Raw genomic sequence first — 12,949 nt, 5'->3', positions numbered from 1 at the left:
TTGTGGAGTTTATAAACCCAAAAGTGTAGAGGTGTAGTAACCCAGTTCTTCCAGCAGGTGGAGCTCTCACTCCACAAATTGGTGGGTCCCAGCACTCAAGCAGAGAAGATGTGCATAAGAGAATCTGAAATGGTGTCGGTGCCTGTATACGGTCAAAGCACAATAAGAAGGTCTCAGCTCTTCCCCTCCAGCAGTTTGTCAATACCACAGGGATGTACACCTCCGAGGTTGCTATCCGTATTTGTGTCCTATAGGTGCCGCAGACACTGTAGACTGTTTCCCCACCGGGCAGTTAGGGGTTAAAGAATACACAGTTCAGCTGCTCACAGTTTATATGATGTATTTATCGACCAAGTGCTGGGATTTCTCAGAGCAAATTCCCCTCCAGGCGCTTGGGGGTTAACAGCTCATTAGCTGAGGAGAGCAGTAACAGGAGCAGTGGTAGCAGTATAATGGCGCCTATCCAGCTCCTAAGGCTTTGTGGGCGGAGCTATGCAGGGAAAGATGGCGCCAGGCTCTTGTGTTCCCGGGGAGGCAGAGGCACCCACCACCGGACCTCACCTAGTGCTCCCCACCTGTCCGATGTGGGCACAGAGCCTCCGACACCCGACAATGGCTCCCGCTCTGCTCTGGGAGTAAAGTCGGGTGAACCGTCACAGCCCCCTTGTCCCATGCTCACCAGGCAGCTCGGACCCCGCAGCCGTCCTCCGTGCTGGCGTTCCTCAATTGCCGGTGGACCGGCCGGAGCAATCACCCAGGTTCTCCTGAGGCTGCACAGCTCACTGTCGCGCCGGCAGCTTATCGGGTGGGGCATAGGCGGTGCAGACCGGGCGGGAAGCTCCACTACAGATCCAGCCACGCCGCTCCAGGGTCCCCACTATGTCCTCTTCGGTCCACCTGGCCGTCACCGAGGTAAGAACGACCCAGTGTCCCCACAAGGTGGTAGAGAGGGGACACTGGAGGTTACAGGTGCTGAAGTAGGGAATAAGTCGGGTTTTTAAACACTTTTCGTGGCCTGGGAGCAGGAGCGAAGATCAGGCACGACCCGCCATTAGACTTTTTGAATTTCTAAAATGTCGTATTTTAACCCCTTAATAACATCTGACGTACTAATACGCGTCTGTGCCCTGGGACTTAAGAGCCAGACCCGTATTAGTACGTCATGGCGATCGCGCGCGCACACAGGCTGTGGAGGCGCGATCGCCGCCGGGTGTCAGCTGATTGTCACAGCTGACACCCGGTACTATGTGCAGGGAGTGGTCCTGCACCGCTCCCAGCACATTAACCTCTGCGATGCTGCGATCGAAGTCGATCGCGGCATTGCGGGGGCAAGGGGAGGTGATCGCCGATACTCACCTCCTCTTCCGGCTTCCCTCGCAGTCTGCAAAGGCTTCCCGGGTGTTGCCATGACGACCCGATGTCGTCATGACAACATCCGGGTCACCAGACAGCAGGAAGATTGCTTGGACATGCGCAGTGCATCTCCAAGCAATCTTCACACTGTGCATTTCTGACAGCTTGCATGGCATAGGGATGGTGCTGCATTCCTGTGCCATGCAGGCGATCAGAGAAAAAAAAGTGAAAGTCCCAGAGTGGGACAAAGTAATAAAGTGTATAAACTGTGTGAAAGTGGAAAAAAAAAAAAAATTTGCAAAAATATTAAAAAAAAAATAAAAAAAATAATACACCAAAAATAAAAATATAATGTACCCATCAATAAATATTATTATAAAAAAAAAAAAAAAAAACAATAAAAGTACACATATTTGGTATCGCCGCGTCCGGAACAACCTGACCTATAAAAATGTCCCACTAGTTAACCCCTTCAGTGAACACGGTAAAAAAAAAAAACGAAGCAAAAAACAATGCTTTATCACCATACCGCCAAACAAAAAGTGGAATAACACGCGATCAAAAAGACGCATATAAATAAAAATGATACCGCTGAAAACGTCATCTCGTCCCGCAAAAAACAAGCCACCATACAGCTCCATCAGCCGAAAAATAAAAAAGTTATAGCTCTCAGAATAAAGCGATGCTAAAAAATATTTTTTTCTATAAAATAGCTTTTATTGTGTATAAGCGCCAAAACATAGAAAAATGATACAAATGTGGTACCGCTGTAAACGTACTGACCCGAAGAATAAAGCTACCTCATCAATTTTACCACACGCGGAACAGAATTAAAAAAAAAAAAAAAACAATTCCTGAATTGTTGGTTTTTGTTTATTCTGCCTCCCAAAAATCGGAATAGAAAGCGATCAAAAAATGTCACGTGCCTGAAAATGGCACCAATAACAATGTCAAGTCATCCCGCAAAAAACGAGCCGTCACATGACTGTCTGCCAAAATCTGGAAAAATTATAGCTCTCAAAATATGGCGATGCAAAAACTAGATTTTACAAAAAATGCGTCTTTTAGTGTGTGACAGGTGTCAGTCATAAAAACCCCATATGATTCTGGCATTGCTGTAATCACACCGACCCGAAGAATAAAGTCGTCTAATCACTTATACTGCACAAGGAACAGCATCAAAAATAAACTCTTGGGTTAGGATTGGGCTAGGGTTAGGGCTGGGTTTGGGGCTAGGGCTGTGCTGGGGCTAGGGTTGTGCTGGGGCTAGGGTTGTGCTGGGGCTAGGGTTGTGCTAGGGCTAGGGTTGTGCTAGGGCTAGGGTTGTGCTAGGGCTAGGGTTGTGCTAGGGTTAGGGCTGGGGTTGGGATTTTTTTCAAAAGTAAGAAAAAAAGATGACGATATGGCGACTAGTGTTGAGAGCAAGTGCTCGCTACTTGAGTTTGCATCGGGTGCTCTGGTATGCATTGAGTATCGTGGGTATTTGAGTGACATGCTCGAGTTTCTGCCCCATATGCTTCGCGGCCAAAAAACTTTACGGGGATTGCCTGCCATGCACGAGCGATCCCCGCATGTATTTTTTTGGGTGTCTAATAACCGTGAAACATGCGGAGCAGGGACTCGAGCATGTCACTCGAGCACACGCTGTACATGGTGCATACCTGAGTACCCGATGCAAACTCAAGTAGCGAGCACTTGCGCTCAAGAATAATGACAACTTATTCAATATGATGACCTAATGTAAACAAATTCTGTGCCGTACCTCTGGGTTCAAAATGTTCACTATACACCTTAATAAAATCCTTGAGGGGTATAGTTTCCAAAATGGGGACACTTGTGGGGGAGCTCCACTGTTTAGGCACATCACGGGCTCTCCAAACGCGACATGGTGTCCGCTAACAAATTGAATGGAAAATCGGCTCAAATTGTTAGCGGACGCCATGTTGCGTTTGGAGAGCCCCTGTGTGCCCAAACATTGGAGCTCCCACACAAGTGACCCCATTTTGGAAACTAGACCCCCCAAGGCACCTATCTAGATGCATAGTGAGCACTTGGAACCCCCAGGTGCTTCACAAATTGATTCGTAAAAATGAAAAAGTGAAAAAAAAAACACTTTTTAATTTTTATGAATCAATTTGTGAAGCACTTGGGGTTCCAAGTGCTCACTATGCATCTAGATAGGTGCCTTGGGGGGTCTAGTTTCCAAAATGGGGTCACTTGTGGGGGAGCTCCAATGTTTGGGCACACAAGGACTCTCCAAATGCAACATGATATCCGCTAACAAATTGAATGGAAAATCGGCTCAAATTGTTAGCGGACACCACGTTGCGTTTGGAGAGCCCCTCTGTGCCCAAACTTTGGAGCTCCCCCACAAGTGACCCCATTTTGGAAACTAGACCCCCCAAGGCACCTTTCTAGATGCATAGTGAGCACTTGGAACCCCCAGGTACTTCACAAATTGATTCGTAAAAATGAAAAAGTGAAAAAAAAAAACACTTTTTCATTTTTATGAATCAATTTGGGAAGCACCTGGGGTTCCAAGTGCTCACTATGAATCTAGATAGGTGCCTTTGGGGGTCTAGTTTCCAAAATGGGGTCACTTGTGGGGGAGCTCCAAAGTTTGGGCACAGAGGGGCTCTCCAAACGCAATGTGGTGTCCGCTAACAAATTGAGCCGATTTTCCATTCAATTTGTTAGCGGATACCATGTTGCATTTAGAGAGTCCCTGTGTGCCCAAACATTGGAGCTCCCCCACAAGTGACCCCATTTTGGAAACTAGACCCCCCAAGGCACCTATCTAGATGCATAGTGAGCACTTGGAACCCCTAGGTGCTTCACAAATTGATTCGTAAAAATGAAAAAGTGGTTTTTTTTTCACTTTTTCATTTTTACGAATCAATTTGTGAAGCACCTGGGGGTTCCAAGTGCTCACTATGCATCTATAAAGGTGCCTTTGGGGGTCTAGTTTCCAAAATGGGGTCACTTGTGGGGGAGCTCCAAAGTTTGGGCACAGAGGGGCTCTCCAAACGCAATGTGGTGTCCGCTAACAATTTGAGCCGATTTTCCATTCAATTTGTTAGCGGATACCATGTTGCATTTAGAGAGTCCCTGTGTGCCCAAACATTGGAGCTCCCCCACAAGTGACCCCATTTTGGAAACTAGACCCCCCAAGGCACCTATCTAGATGCATAGTGAGCACTTGGAACCCCTAGGTGCTTCACAAATTGATTCGTAAAAATGAAAAAGTGTTTTTTTTTTCACTTTTTCATTTTTACGAATCAATTTGTGAAGCACCTGGGGGTTCCAAGTGCTCACTATGCATCTATAAAGGTGCCTTGGGGGGTCTAGTTTCCAAAATGGGGTCACTTGTGGGGGAGCTCCAAAGTTTGGGCACAGAGGGGCTCTCCAAACGCAATGTGGTGTCCGCTAACAATTTGAGCCGATTTTCCATTCAATTTGTTAGCGGATACCATGTTGCATTTAGAGAGTCCCTGTGTGCCCAAACATTGGAGCTCCCCCACAAGTGACCCCATTTTGGAAACTAGACCCCCCAAGGCACCTATCTAGATGCATAGTGAGCACTTGGAACCCCTAGGTGCTTCACAAATTGATTCGTAAAAATGAAAAAGTGTTTTTTTTTTCACTTTTTCATTTTTACGAATCAATTTGTGAAGCACCTGGGGGTTCCAAGTGCTCACTATGCATCTATAAAGGTGCCTTGGGGGGTCTAGTTTCCAAAATGGGGTCACTTGTGGGGGAGCTCCAAAGTTTGGGCACAGAGGGGCTCTCCAAACGCAATGTGGTGTCCGCTAACAATTTGAGCCGATTTTCCATTCAATTTGTTAGCGGATACCATGTTGCATTTAGAGAGTCCCTGTGTGCCCAAACATTGGAGCTCCCCCACAAGTGACCCCATTTTGGAAACTAGACCCCCCAAGGCACCTATCTAGATGCATAGTGAGCACTTGGAACCCCTAGGTGCTTCACAAATTGATTCGTAAAAATGAAAAAGTGTTTTTTTTTTCACTTTTTCATTTTTACGAATCAATTTGTGAAGCACCTGGGGGTTCCAAGTGCTCACTATGCATCTATAAAGGTGCCTTTGGGGGTCTAGTTTCCAAAATGGGGTCACTTGTGGGGGAGCTCCAAAGTTTGGGCACACAGGGGCTCTCCAAACACAACATGGCGTCCGCTAATTATTCAAGCAAGTTTTACAATCAAAAAGTCAAATGGCGCTCCTTCCCTTCCGAGCCCTGCCGTGCGCCCAAGCAGTGTTTTTTCCCCAAATATTGGGTATCTGCGTGCCCAGGGGAAATTGCACAAATTTTGGGGTCCATTTTTTCTTGTTACCCCTGTGAAAATAAAAAAAATTGGGTCTAAAGTAACATTTTTGTGAAAAAAGTTAAATGTTCATTTTTTTCTTCCACATTCAAAAAATTCCTGTGAAGCACCTGAAGGGTTAATAAAGTTCTTGAATGTGGTTTTGAGCACCTTGAGGGGTGCAGTTTTTAGAATGGTGTCACTTTTGGGTATTTTCTGTCATAAAAACCTCTCCAAGTGACTTCAAATGTGATGTGGTCCCTAAAAAAATGGTTTTGTAAATTTTGTTGGAAAAATGAGAAATCGCTGGTCAACTTTTAACCCTTATAGCTCCCTAACAAAAAAAAATTTTGGTTCCAAAATTGTGCTTATGTAAAGTAGACATGTGGGAAATGTTATTTATTAACTCTTTTGTGTGACATATCGCTCTGATTTCAGGGCTTAAAAATTCAAATTTTGAAAATTGCAAAATTTTCTAAATTTTTGCCAAATTTCCATTTTTTTCACAAATAAACGCAAGTGATATCGAAGAATTTTTTCCACAATCATGAAGTACAATATGTCACGAAAAAACAGTCTCAGAATCAGGGGGATCCGTTGAAGCGTTCCAGAGTAATTACCTCATAAAGTGACAGTGGTCAGAATTGTAAAAATTGGCCCGGTCATTAACGTGCAAACCAACCGCGGGGCTTAAGGGGTTAAAGGGAACCTGTCACATCCTAGTTGCTATGTACACTGCCCCCATTGCTTTGTTAGTGATGCAATGTGCATCACTAACAAGCTTTTCGCATTAAAATCGGTGGTAGCATAATGATGAACTTTATATACACTTTGTCCTACCAGCTCATATTCAGTCATAGGGGTGTGATCCTGCTATTCAGTCATGGGCAGCACCGCATTCACTCACTGCTGAAGCCACCCATGTATTTGAATACAGCTCCCGGCAAGGTTGTGTCTATCTTGGAGGTGATTTTTTTTGTGAGAGGGAGAAGGCTCGGCCACTTTGTGAATTTTTTTTTTAATAAAGTGAGTTTTTTTATTATCGCTTTCTGTAATATAAAAAATTACACATCACTCTGATTGTTCAGATTTGTTAGAATTCAAATTTTCCTATATGTCCACAAGTCTCAGCCAGTGACGAAGCAGCCGGCAGAATCATCAGAATGCACAGCTCAAAAGTAGCATAAATTATAACAGCAGTGTTTTCCAGTGACCGCGGACATTCCTGTAATAATTTGTCACTTCCGTGTTGTACATTATGGTGACTGTCGGGGGCGCTCTTTTACGCCTCTCTCCGTGGAGCTCCCCCCACTCTTCACAATGTCTGTGCTGCGGACAGGACTGTGGACAAATGGGAGAAGTCACATTCTGGCAAAACTGAACAATCAGCGATAAGGGGAATTTTTTATATTACATAAAGCAACAATAAAAATATAGGTTTCATTAATCATGAAAAAAAAAGAATTTTGCCCAAATCCATAAAATATATAACAGTGTAAAAAATCATTTTTGACTTGTTTTTAATGGAGCAAACATCACATGAGCAAAAAAGCATAAGAAAAAGATTAAAAAGCCAGTAGAGGCGACTAGACAGCAGCGAGTATAAGGATCCTTGAATCAACTCCAATCTAGTGGTGTCAGTGCTGAACTGTCTACATCGGTCTAGTGGTGTCAGTGCTGAACTGTCTACATCGCAGGGGATTTTTTGAGGACCTCACTCCAGCAACTCCGATCTAGTCTCCTCAGCAGTGAAACGTCTAGAGCGGCATTTCTAAAGTGAGGAGCACAAAAAATCACCTCCGATCTAGACACAACCTTGCAATATTCAAATACATGGGTGGCTTCAGCAGTGACTGAATGCGGTGCTGCCCATGACTGAATGTGAGAATCACACCCCTATGACTGAATACGAGCAGGTAGGACAAAATGTAGCATCGGCATCTCTGCCTCCTGCCGGGCAGAAACATCATTCCCCTCAGCGCCGCAGTCCCGGTCCGGCGTCTTCCTGCTCCCCTGCACGTGTTGCGCGCACCGCACGCAGCTTCCCGGGCACTGTGCTTGGGGCGCGCTCCCTCCCTCTTTAAGGGGCCGCGTGCGCGCCGTCCTAAAGAGTCCCCGGCCAATGGTCGGACGACATCCCTTATTTAAAGCACCTCCTCCAAAATGGAGGTGCCTGTGCAAGGTTGTTGTTTGTGTGCCAACACTCTCCTCAGCCCTCAGGTTCCAGTGCCCGCCAGCCTGCCTACCCGGAGCACCTGCCAGGTTACCTGCCGTGTCCGCCTGCTTGATTATCCGGAGCACCTGTCTGACTATTTGCCATACCCACCTGCTTGTCTACTCGGATCACCCGCCGGCCTACCTGCCGTGCTTATCCACTGTACCTGTCAGCTACTGTCATCTGACCCATGGGAGTCATCTGCTCTCACACAAGGTTGGTCCCAGAGTGGAACTTAGTTCACCTGCCCGGTCCCTCCTTGGTTCACGGAGTCGACTAAGCCACCGTGTGACCTGGGTCGGTCCGAGTAGGCACTTAGTTACGCCCCTCTGGTCCCTTCTTGCATCGAAGCACAGAGGTTCCACCACCCGGATCCGTAACAGTTTGCACAGGCCATGGAATCCGGTGGCCCCCAGGCTCCTTCGCTCTCAGACCTGTACCTGGAGGTCTCTCACCAGAGATCCCAACAGGAAACTATCCTGTTCTATCTGCGGACAGTCAACTCCCGCCTGGACACACTGTCCACCCCGACTGTGTCCTTCTCTAACCGAGCAGCACCCACTCCGGCGGCACCTCAACCCAGTGGCGCTAAGGCACCTGGCTTCGGATCCTGGCTTTCTGCGCCTCCATGTTTCAATGGTGACCCTGTCCTGTGTCGGGGCTTCATAAATCAATGCACGCTGCACTTTAAACTTCTGGCAAACCAGTTTGTCTCCGACCGGGCCAAGGTGGCATTCGTCATGTCTCACCTCACCAGAGAAGCGTTGGCGTGGCTTAACCCTCTGTGGCAGAGAGGGGATCCTCTGGTGTCCAATCTCCAGGCCTTCTTCGCGGCTTTCCGGAAGGTGTTCAATGAACCTGAACGAAGATCTTCTACTGCCTCCTCACTTCTCCGACTCCGTCAAGAGAGTCTCTCTGTGGGATGGTATGCCTTGCGTTTCCGCACCCTCGCATCTGAACTAGCCTGAAATAATGAGGCACTGGTGTCCGCCTTTTGGGAGGGCCTTTCTGGACGGATCAAGGATGAGCTAGCCGGCCGTGACATACCTCCCACCCTGGACGACCTGGTGTCATTAGCTACCCGGATTGACATCCGTTTTCTGGAGCGTGCTAAGGAGACGACCTGGAAGAGAAGACCTCCGTGTCTCGCTCCAACCTCCCAAAGCCCAGTCTCTCAACCAGCCATCCCTGGGTGTCTTCTCCAGAGCCAATGCAAAGTGACCAAATCAAGATGGTCAAGTCTCACCCGGAGACATGCCGCGCCGAGGGGTGTTGCTTCTACTGTGGCAGTATAGACCATCTGATCCGTTCCTGCCCAGTGAGACCGGGAAACTCCAGTGTCTAGGACCGCTCGTCCTAGGCAAATGTTCTTCCTCTCCGTCCTTGACTCTGTCCGTTTCTGTCACCAGTGGTGAGACCCGCTTCTTCAAGATTGCCTATTTGGATTCCGGAGCCACTGGAAATCTCATTCAACAGGCCGTTGTGGAGCGTTATCAGATTCCTACCATACGTCTGGCTGAACCTTTGGCTGTTTCGTCTGTGGATAGGAAGCTTCTCCCGGAAACCATCTGGCTTGACACTGAGCCTGTAACTCTTCATGTGGGAATGCTGCACTCGGAGAAGATCTCCATTCATGTGCTGTCCAGTCTCTCTCATCTCCTCTTGCTTGGACTGCCCTGGTTACAGAGACATGAGCATGTTCTGAATTGGAGATCTGGTGAAGTGCTCCGTTGGGGTCAGGAAAGCCGGAAACAGACAGGACTCATGGTTTGTCCTGCTCGAGCCCCGTCTACTCCAGCTAACCTAACAGGCCTGCCGGCTCCCTACTGGTCCTATGCGGACGTCTTTGACAAAAAGGAAGCGGAGACACTACCACCTCATAGGCCGTATGATTGCCACATCGACCTAGTACCTGGTGCTTCACCTCCCCACGGGCGAATCTACCCCTTGTCGCTGGCCGAGACCCGTGCTATGTCTGAGTACATAGAGGAGAATCTTGCTAGAGGATTTATCCAGAAATCCACCTCTCCAGCTGGAGCAGGATTCTTCTTCGTCAAGAAGAAAGATGGCTCTCTGCGTCCTTGTATCGACTACAGGGTTCTAAACCAGATTACCATCAAAATAAGTACCCCTTGCCTCTCATCTCGGAGCTGACTGATCGCCTAAAAGGCGCGAAGATTTTCACCAAGCTCGATCTGGTCCGGATTCGCCAGGGAGACGAGTGAAAGATGGCATTCAACACCCGGGACGGTCACTACGAATACCTCGTGATGCCCTTCGGTCTCTGTAATGCTCCAGCCGTCTTCCAGGATCTAGTTAACGACATCTTCCGAGATCTCCTGTATTCCTGCGTGGTGGTGTACCTGGACGATATCTTGGTGTTCTCCACGGATCTGCCCTCACACCGGAGGGATGTTCGTCAGGTTCTGCTGAGGCTCTGGAAGAATCGCCTGTATGCTGAATACGAGAAATGCCTCTTTGAGCAGACCTTCCTGCCGTTTCTGGGTTATATCATCTCCGAGACCGGACTGCGGATAGATCCCGAGACGGTGTCTGTCGTCTTAAAGTGGTCCCGACCGGAGGGGTTGAAGGTGATTCAACGGTTCCTGGGTTTCGCAAACTATTACCACCTCTTCATTCCTCATTTCTCCTCCCGGACTGCTCCCATCTCTGCGCTCACCCGTAAAGGAGCAAATCCCAGAGAATGAACTTCCGAGGCGGAAAAGGCCTTCGTCTCCCTTAAACAAGCTTCCTCCTCCGCTCCTGTGCTACACCGTCTGAATTGCAACAAGCAGTTCTTCCTGGAGATTGATGCCTCATCCTCCGGGGCCGGAGCAGTGCTCACCCAGAAATCCTCGTCCGGGCGAATGGTGACCTGTGGTTTCTTCTCTGAGCTCTTCTCCTCGTCCGAACGCAACTACTCCATAGGAGATCGAGAACTGCTGGCCATCAAATTTGCGCTGGAGGAGTGGCACTATTTGCTTGAGAGGGCTCTGCACCTGGTGGTCATCTACACTGACCACAGTAATTGTCCACTGAGTTGTATACCTAATTCTATCATGTGTAGTACAGTCTGCTGGGCTGTGTACGTAATCATATCATGTCATACATTCCACAAAGCCATGTACCTAATGTTATGTGTGATACAGTTCATGTATCTAATCCTATCTTGTGAGATGCAGTCTGCAGAGCCATGTATCTAATCGTATCATCTGTGATATAACATTGTGGTCAAAAACAAAAGGTCTCTGGACTGTGATCCTAAACTTCATCCTCCTTTATCCTTTTGCAAACACTCAGAAGAAAGTGGGGGGTGTCAGGCACATGGAGCAGATCCCCATATTTACTGCAGTCATAATGCCTGTTAACACTACATTAGTTTTTTTTGGCAAATATCAGCAACTCTATCCCTACTATTTAATGGTTGAGAATATCAGAACTTTATTTTAGTTATGTTATACTATTAAAACACAAATTAAATATTAAAAAAAAAGTTAAAATTTTTTAATACTTTACATTTTTCAATTGTTGAAAAAAAACTTATCCGTGCACTGCATTGTAAAATCTGTCTGCAGTCCCAGCTCTTGAAAGCTGGCAGCTGCATGCAAACCTTCATGTGACATAATAATACCACACTGGCCAGGACCTACCTGCTGTGCTATCATGGATGTGACGCTAGAACATAGGGCCACATTTTTATGTTGGTTGTTGAAACATTTCTTCACTGTGCGAAGCTGCATGTAGCCACCAATGGGTAAGTGTAGCATTATACTATGGCCATTTAAACTCCCTTCCCCGTGTAATGCATGTGCCAGCTTGGGCAACGTGGTTCTTTTGCTCAGGCACAAAGGGGGTCCCTATTCTGCTAGCTATTGCAATTAATTCAGCTATATAGTGACATTACGTATCTGGGGTACATTACAGTAAGTTATCCATGCCCCTTTCACTACGAAAGGCCCACTATTTAACAAAGTGCCAGAGCAAAAAGGTAAGATGTCACCACATTTTTTGCACAAATACACCCTGCTTCAAATTTATTTTTAATTTTTGGCACCAGAGAAACAGCATTAAAGGAACGATGAATTGCCCCCATAATTTTCTAGATGTTGGCATTAAAAGATAAAGCATTCATTACTATACCTGCATATCAATTCCTTCAAATAGCACATGAGGAAGACGACTTGTAATAGCACGTACAAAACTCTGTCTGCGGGTAAACCGTTCCCATACTGGCACTAGCTGGGAAAAAGAGAATAGAATTTTTCTTTTTAAAGGGTAAAAACAAACAATATTGAGAACATCAGTAGTCAGTAAGATCAGAAATACAGCCATGGCTGCTGACAATTATCAGTGCAGGGATTGTCCTATAAAAGGAAATTTCATGCCTATACAAGAATTCCCACTCCAGAAATTGTAGTTTGTTTGTTTTTTAATTTCACCCTTTTTTTAGTTATCAGTAATGTGCATCTTAAATACTTATTGATTGCTGTCTTCTGCCGTTTCCAGCGCTGCTCCAGTTCTCCCCTGTATCATGTGACTACAGTTCTCCCTTACTGGCTCACACTGCAGACCTTTAGTTCCTTTCTTAATGTAAGTCTATGAGAGCTTCACGCCGAACCTCAAACTTATATTGAGAAAGTGAGAAACAAAGAAACGCTGTTGTGATCCGGCTAGTGATAACTCCGTTCACATGAGACAGGAGAGTATCTGAGCGGTGCTGGAAACGGTAGAAGATGACAACCGGTAGATAAATTAATGCGCACACTTTACTTATAACTAACAAGGGTGAAATATATAAAAAATAGAAAGCTGGAAATGAACTTTAAGAGTGTCTGATTATTGGGGACCTACTGATCTCCAGAACAGGGGTCCAGTGACCCCTTCTCCTTTCATTAGTCCCTGTCTGAATGAGGCTCACAATCCAATTTCCCTGTCTCATACACACACTAGGGTGAATTCCATAGGATGACACTGTATCAGAATGGTTGTGGAGTGTGGGAGAAGAGCAGAGGAAGCTACGGACAGTCAGATATTTCCTGGGCAGCAGAGGACAATCAGGTG

Source organism: Phyllobates terribilis, unplaced genomic scaffold (genome assembly GCF_046119375.1).
Source record: "Phyllobates terribilis strain yellow unplaced genomic scaffold, ASM4611937v1 Scaffold_1__5_contigs__length_1240528914, whole genome shotgun sequence".
Taxonomy (NCBI): Eukaryota; Metazoa; Chordata; class Amphibia; order Anura; family Dendrobatidae; genus Phyllobates; species Phyllobates terribilis.
This window is presented reverse-complemented; position numbering follows the sequence as displayed.